This window comes from Phascolarctos cinereus, unplaced genomic scaffold, assembly GCF_003287225.1.
Source record: "Phascolarctos cinereus isolate Bilbo 61053 unplaced genomic scaffold, phaCin_HiC Scaffold_726;HRSCAF=1367, whole genome shotgun sequence".
Lineage (NCBI taxonomy): Eukaryota > Metazoa > Chordata > Mammalia > Diprotodontia > Phascolarctidae > Phascolarctos > Phascolarctos cinereus.
This window is the reverse complement of record NW_027556098.1, coordinates 119,793,051-119,800,737: the sequence shown is the minus strand read 5'-3', so window position 1 is coordinate 119,800,737 and position 7,687 is coordinate 119,793,051. Positions and strand designations below refer to the sequence as shown.

General features: G+C 47.9%; 1 protein-coding gene across 1 annotated transcript in view; it reads left to right on the top strand.

Moving 5' to 3' along the window:
• Positions 1 to 637: 637 nt before the first annotated feature.
• Positions 638 to 7,687, top strand: part of TNK2 (tyrosine kinase non receptor 2) — a 46,634-nt gene continuing 39,584 nt past the window's right edge. Inside the window, 1 exon segment of the mRNA XM_078146753.1 lies at positions 638 to 723. The gene's annotated coding sequence lies outside the window, so the exon portion shown is untranslated.

Genomic DNA, 7,687 nt, shown 5'->3' with positions numbered 1-7,687 from the left:
GAACCGCGGCTCAGCCGGCGCGGGCTGCTCAGCTGGGAGCCGCAGCAGGGGCGGGGGCTGAGGCCCAGCGTGCAGGAGCAGGGGGGCGTGAGCCCAGGGGTGCAGGAACAGGGCGGGGTGGGCGCGGGGGTGCAGGAGCAGGGTGCGCGCGGCGGCCGCAGGCCGAGCGCGAGGGGCAGCGCTGGCTCTGCGGGCGCCCCCCGGGAGTGCACGAGCCTGCTGCTTTGGGGCCGCTCCGGGAGCTGGCCGGCGGTACAGGAGGTGGGCTTGGGTCCTAGGAAGCAGCACCAGGAGAAAGGGGGAGGAAGCCCCGCAGTCCAGGAGCGCGGGGAGGCTAGAGCCGGGGTGCAGGAGCGGGGCGAAGGAGCAGGTCTGCAGAGACAGCCGGTGGAGCAGGAGGTCGGGGGCAGCCCCAGCGAGCAGGGAGAGTGGTTTAGGGGGAGCCCCGAGGAGCAAGCGGGGTGGTTCGAGGGGAGCTCTGAGGAGCAGGGGGTGCTGCTGGTGAGGAGCTCAGCCAAACAGGCAGGGCAGTTTGGGGGAAGGCCACCTGAGCGGCTCAGGGGGAGCTCCGGCAAACACAGAAGGGAGGAAGTGACCCAGCATATCTGGAGAGGGTTAGAACTGCTTGGGGGAGCCCGACTGGTAGGACCCGGAGGACCTGAAGGAGAAGGTCGGCTCGGGGTGCAGGAGGCAAATTGGAGGCCGGGGGTGCAGGAGGGACAGGTGAGATACTCTATCCAGGAAACTTATTTCGAGAGAAAAGGACACAAGGAGGGACAGGGCCTTCCCCAGGGTGCAGAGGCCACTCCGGAGGGGCATAGGATAAGGAGGCGGAGGAGGAGAAGGAGGTGGTGAGCCAACTTTCTGGGGGGAGGTGTGTGTGTGTGTGTGAAGGGGCCTGCCTGCGGGGGACCGCAGAACGTAGTGGAGGACGGTGGGAAGCAGAAGCGGGTTGTGAGGCAGGGAGAGTTTCCGGCACTGGAGTCCAGAAGCAGAGCGTTTGACCCTCTTCTCTCACCACTTTTTGGGGAGCCTGGAAGCTAGTGTGGTTTGGGAACTTTCTTCCCCACATCCTTCAGGGGCAAGGCGGCAGAAGGCTGCAGGTAAGGGCATTACTTAGATCTCACTTCTGAGTTGACACCTGGGTCCCTTTGTTGGTGGGGGTTCTTAGAGCCAATGGGAAGAAGCCTGTGGTCATATAAGGTTCTCAACTCTGACCCTGATATGTTTTTTATTTGGTTTCTCTTTTTACCTTCCACTACTGGTTAAGGTTGGGGGTGAAAGATACTCAGTAATTGGCTTGATGAATCTTGGACCATTTGCACAACACATATGGGGAAGGCCGATGTAAATAGGCCATGTGTATAATCCTCAAAGTCAAGAGATGGTCACACAGCCCTCTGTTCTATATGTTTCATAGGAATGCATTTCACTTTCTTCCAGAAAAAATGTCTCAGATTGGGCAAAAGGACCAGAGAGTGATAACCATCTTCCTCCTTCTCACTTTCCCTTTCAAGGGGTCTTGTGGAGGATATTCTCTTTTATGTGAGAGTGGTGATAAGTATCAGTTTGTAAGCAGTTCACAGAGTTTGAAATACTTTGGTGCTGGTTGCTAGAGCATATTCAAAGTAATGGGACTCAAGGCCAAGCCAGTATGGGTTGAAAGAACTTCAATAATAATAATAAGTCACATTTATATAGTGCTTTAAGGTTTGCAAAGGAGATTCCTGCCATTCTTATGGTAGGGAGAAGTAGGTTTGGACCAGCAAGCACCTGGCATCTTCAGGACTCTGTGAGGTCAGTGCTTGACTGAACACCTCATTCAGGGAGAGGGAAAACCGTAGTTAAGTCCAAATGTGATTTGCTCAGAAAGCAGAAAACTTATCCTGTAACTTTGCCATGTGGGCCAGAGGTATGAATGTAGCACCTGCCCTCATATCTACTACCCACCCCCATATGACAGGAACCTCATTATTATTGGCCCTTGGGGAAAAGGATGAGAAGTAGGTGGAAGGGTGGTGGGTATAGAAGGTGAGAATCTTACTTGGGTCTAGGTGAGACTGCAGATAAGGCCTATGGTCACAAGACTTGAATAGCTAGCTCACATTTCTCTTGTTTTTTAAGGTTAACAAAACATTCTACTCACAGCCCTTCGAAGGAGTTGCAGTTAATGCAAGTGTTATCATCCCATACTGGAACCTATGAGGCACTTAACTAATGCTTATTAATTGATTACCCTAGTTTTTACATTTGAGGGAACTGAGACCTATTGATTGCACGAATTTCCTAGAAGGGTTATAACTAAAAAGTATGATAATTTGGAGTTTGAATTTGGGTCTCACAGTTTCCAAGACCCAGGTGGATCCTTTCTTTCTTATCTGTGGTTGCCGGGAGTCCTAGCTGGAGGCTAAATTTTCACCAGGATGAGCTGTGGGTATGGAGCCTGTATCAAGACTAGCTCCCTGTCAGCGTGTGAGGCATGTGCCACTTCAGCTTTTATCTCTCTTTGGCTCTGTTCCACCTGGGGGAGGTGGCAGCCAGACAAAAGCTCTGGCATTCGGGGTGTCTCCTTTTGCAGCCACACCCAGAGCTTGGAGATGATCTCTAGCCTCCAAAGATGTTTTGTGGTGGGGAGGAAGGGCTCTTAGATTTCTGAGTTCTGTTGTCTCTATCTGACTGGTGGTCAAGCTGTGCCTTAGTTTCCTCCCATGGTGCAACAGTCCTTTTCCTTAGCTGACCATAGAACAGCTATGGAAGGAAGGTCAGAAACATTAGAGTTCTTCCTTTCCAGCTTCCTTGTTTGGGGGGTAGAATCCCTGTCTCTCTCTAGCTATCAACAGGACACATTATGGTCCTTTCTTCTTATCTTTTCAGTCTCGGGGAAGATCTGTAGCCATGTCTTTTATTATAACTATGTTGGGACCCCTTTTTTACCATAGTATTAGTATAAATGAAGCTACAAGCCAATGATGGGACATCCCCTTTGGGACTTGATCCCTAGAGGGAGAGGAATGAGCTGCCCGAAGAAGCTCCTCCCTATTTCTTCCCCTGTAGGGCTGAGGGGCAGCCTCCTTAGCAGGCAACTGTGCCTTAGCCGGTTAGCCTGCTCCAAACCCGTCTGTCTGCTCCCCGTCCCACGCCTGCCAGGCCATGGTTGGAGAACCGTAATTCTACAGTGATGACGTGCCACCCCCTTAGAACCCACACCCCAGAAACCTGGCTCCAGTGAGTGACCCTGTGTGGCTCCTGTGTCCTCTGTGTCGACTGTGGGTGATATTTGTGGCCGTGGGGGTGGGAACTACTGGGGAAGGGAGCTTTGGATGGTAAAGTAGTAGCTTTCTTGTTAGCTCTGAGTGCAGTCCCTGGTTACTAAACACAGCCCTCTCAGAATCTGCCCCCTGCCATCCTGTGTGTGCTGTAAGGATGAGTGTGGTGTGTGGGAAAGGAAAACAAAACAAAACGAAAGCAGCTTTGGAGTTGGAATCAGAAGACCTGAGTTCAAACCTCCAGTCTGTTAAATTCAGTTTCTGTTTTCCCATCTGTCAAACTGAAGAGTTAGAGTAGGAAAAAGAAACATCACTCTCACTCTGTCTGTCTCTGTCTCTCTGTGTTTGGTTTGTGCCCTTCCTCCTCCCCAACAAGTTGCTGGACTGGACAGGCCTCATAGCAGAGGGTGATAGGAAGATGGAAGAAGGAAGGAAGGATTCAGCCATGAGTGTGGGGTTTGGAGCTTAGAACTCTTGAAGGGGCAGGCCTGGTACTCCAAGTGGGAGTGTGTAGGCTGGGATTTTAAATGCCATCTCAGGGAGGTCAGTCAGTGAGCATTTATGAAGCATTTACTTTGTGCAAGTCATTGTGCTAAATGCTGGGGATGTAAAGAATGAGATGGGGGGAAGCATGGCCCTTAAGAAATTCATGTTCTGATAGGGGAAAATAACTGCATACAAGGTATATACAGTATAAATGGAAGGTGGGCACTGGAGATGGAAAGGGGCTTGAGGAGAGAACTTGGAAAGCCCCTCAGAGGATGGAATTTGAGTTGAGTCCTGAAGGAAGCTGAGGGAGAAAAGGCATTCCAGGCGTGGGGTGACAGGAGTTTCCTATGGAGAATAGAAAGGCTAGTGTAACGTATAGGAAGGATTTGGAAGGAGGCAAGGCTGTGAAGGCCTTTAAATGATGATCAGATTATAATAATAGGTAATAGCTAGCATTTATATAGTACTTTAAAGTACTATCTTGTTTAATCCTCCTGGTGAGGTGGGTACTACTAGTATTCCCATTGTGCAGAAGAGGAAACTGAGGCTGAGGAGGGTTATTTAAACTCAGGTGAGGGATCTGGATATGACCTTTATGAGCTACTATCTGGTCCTTCTTATTCTCCACCCTCTCCATATTCCCAATTTTCTTTTATTAGTTGTGGTCCCTTAATCTACCACTGGGGAGAAAGAGGGAGTAACTGCATGGGTGAGGTATATGTTAAAGCTACTTAGTATTCTCTTTCTTCTTGGGTTGTTAGTTTTTGGTGATGGGTATATGTTAGAGGCGACTGAATTTAAAAACGACAACAAAAAACATTTAGCCGTCTAAGATAGAACCTCTTACATTTCATTTCCATCAACATTTTTTTAAACTGCATTTATGTTCTGTGGAGTGCTGCATTTATTCTTCTTAAAAAATTAGTATTTTATTTTTCCCCAATTACATGTAAAAACGGTTTCCAACATTCGTTTTTTAAAATTAAGTCCCAATTTCTCTCTCTCTCTCTCTCTCTCTCTCTCTCTCTCTCTCTCTCTCTCTCTCTCTCTCTCTCTCTCCCTCTCTCCCTCCCTCCCTCCCTCCCCCTCTCCACACTCCCTGCCTCCATACTCCCTCATTGAGAAGGAAAGCTATTTGACATAGGTAATATTTATATAGTCATGCAGCATTTATTTCTAAGCTAGATATCAGTTACTTTTTAAATCACAAGAGACCAGAAAAGGAACTCTGGAATAATATTTTTAATAATAATAACTAATCCTAGTTAGTGCAGGGTTATGTTATGTTTAAGGTTTATAAAGTACTTTCTTCTCCAAAGCCTTTGAAGTAGGTTGTGCAATGCAAATATTGCTATCCTTGCCCAGGGTTTCACAGCTAATAAGTTACAGAGCTGGTGTTCAAACCTAGTTTTAGATTTTCTAAATCCAAGACCAGGTCACTTTTGGCAGCTAGGTGGTGCAGTGGATAGAGTGCTGGACCCATGGTCAGGAAGACTTGAATTCACATTCCATCACAGCTACTTATTAGTTGTAGGCACCTGGGTATCTCACTTAAACCTCTGCCTCAGTTTCCTCAGCTATAAAAAATGGGGATAATATTAGCACTTACCTGCCAGGGGTATTGTGAGGATCAAATGAAATATTTGTTAAACACTTAGTACAGGGCCTGGCACTTCATTTGTAAGTGTCAGTGAAACATTTATTAATCACCAGACATATGGAGAGTATTATACGAGGTGGGGTGCAAAATTTAGACAAATTTAAGAGCTCTAACTCGAGGATTAGGGCTCTTTTTTTTCCCCTTTCTTTTTAACATCATACTCTTATAATGACAAGAGTTGTTACCTTTCTTCAGTTGCAGATATTGAGGGAGCTAAAAACCCAGGCTGCCCTTCTGTTGGCGAGTCCTCTTTCTTCTGAGGCTTTCTGATCCCAAGTATTCACCCATTCACCCTGATGAACCTACCTAGGGGACAGAGCTAGAACCCAGGTGTCTCAGCTGTAGGCTGAGGGTAGAGGTTCCTCTTACTGCCTGTCAGCTGTGTGATATTGGTCTCGTCTTTCTGGGCCCTGGTTTTCTTGTCTCTAAATTATAGGTGTGAGAGAGGGGTCTCTTCCAGCTCTAAAAGTCTTAGATTCTGTAATCTAGTGCATTGCTCTGTCTCTCAGCTGCTGCCCTATCATCAGGGTCCCTGGGGAGAAGAAAAGGTCATAGAGTACTTTCAGGAAATTTATCTTTTCTCCCTCTTTTCGAATTCTCAACTTTTATTAAGTTGAACCAGAAGTTAGGAAGACCTGAGTTCAAATCCAGCATCAGACACGTAGCTGTGTGATCTTGGGCAAGTCACTCAATCTCTGAGTGCCTCAGTTTCCTCAACAGTAAAATGAAGATAACAGTCTCTGCCTCACAGGGTTGTGAGAATCAATTGAGATAATATTAGTAAAGCAGTGTGTGAACCTTAAACCACTGTCTCTTTGGGGGGGGGGGTTAGGCGGTGAGGTTAAGTGACTTGCCCAAGGTCACACAGGTGTAAGTGTTATGTGTCTGAGGTCGGATTTGAACTCAGGTTCTCCTGAATCCAGGGCCGGTGCTTTATCCACGCTGCCACCTAGCTGCCACCTAGCTGCCCCCTTAAACCACTATTTAATGCTAGCTGTTAGCTGTTGTGTGGAGGGCTGAAGAGGGAAATTGAGTATAGTGGCAAGAATCTTGAGTTAGGTGTCAAATGACCTGGTCTGCCCTTAGGTGCTTTTTCTGAGGAAGAGGTCAAAGGTTGCTTTCCTTTCTTCCTAAGACTGGGGTGATAGATGACATCCTTCCCACCCCCTGCCCTCCCAAAACCCTAAGCCTAAGTAATATACAAACTCCTCAGCCAGGCGTTTAAGACATGGAAACTATTACATTACCAGAATTATTTCATACCACTCTCTTGACAGATTCTACTGGACTCCTCTGTGTTCTCTGCGCTCTGATAAGCCCCTGTCCCCCATACCTGGAATTTTCTCCCACCTCATCTCTGCCTCTTAGAATCCTTCAAGGCTTAGCTCAGGTGACCCCTTTTCAGCATGGAGGACCACCTTCTCCCCTGACCTGGTACCGGGACAGCACCATACTGAGTGTACCTAGCCCTTTGGAACCTGTCCAAGAGGGGAGTAGTGGGTCTGGACCTTAGAGAAGGAGACCATATCTCTGCTAGACCCAGAAGTTTATAACCCCTCCCCGGCTCCTCCTCCTTGACAGTCCCTCTCTTCTCCCACTCCACTCTGAGGACTCTGGCCTCAACAATGGACCTCTTCAGCCCAGACCTCTGGCTGGGCATAGAAAAGAGTGAATATAGGCAGGGGCTGATTAGAGCTAATCTTTGCCCTTCCCTCTGCTTAGTTTTGGAAAAGATCTGAGGCTGGGGAGGGGAGGCAGGAAGTAGGGTGTTGTTTTTTTTTTTTTTCATTCAACATTACCCCTTCAACTCTAGTAAATTTTAACTTGTAGATTTATGTCTGAGTGGCATATTAAATATTTGTATGGGCTATGTTCATAGCCCCTACTGAGTCTTAGTTTCCTCCATGAGAAATATGGGCAATGGCAGAGTGTCTGGGCTCTTTTTGTTGTTTAATTGTGTCCCACTGTTCTTGACCCCATTTGGGATTTTCTTGGCAGAGATACTGGAGTGGTTTGCCATTTCCTTCTCCAGCTCATTTTACAGATGAGGAAACTGAGGCAAACAGGATGAAGTGGCTTGCCCAGGGTCACCCACCTAGTGAGTGTCTAAGGCTGGATTTGAAATCAGGAAGAAGAGTCTTCCTGTTTCCAAACCCCAGTGCTCTAGCCACCGTGCTATCCACTAGATAGCACCCGTGCTATGCACCTGACTGTCCAAGGGCTCTAGTATTCTTGTGAATTGTCTCTCCTCCTTGCCACCCACCCTTGACTT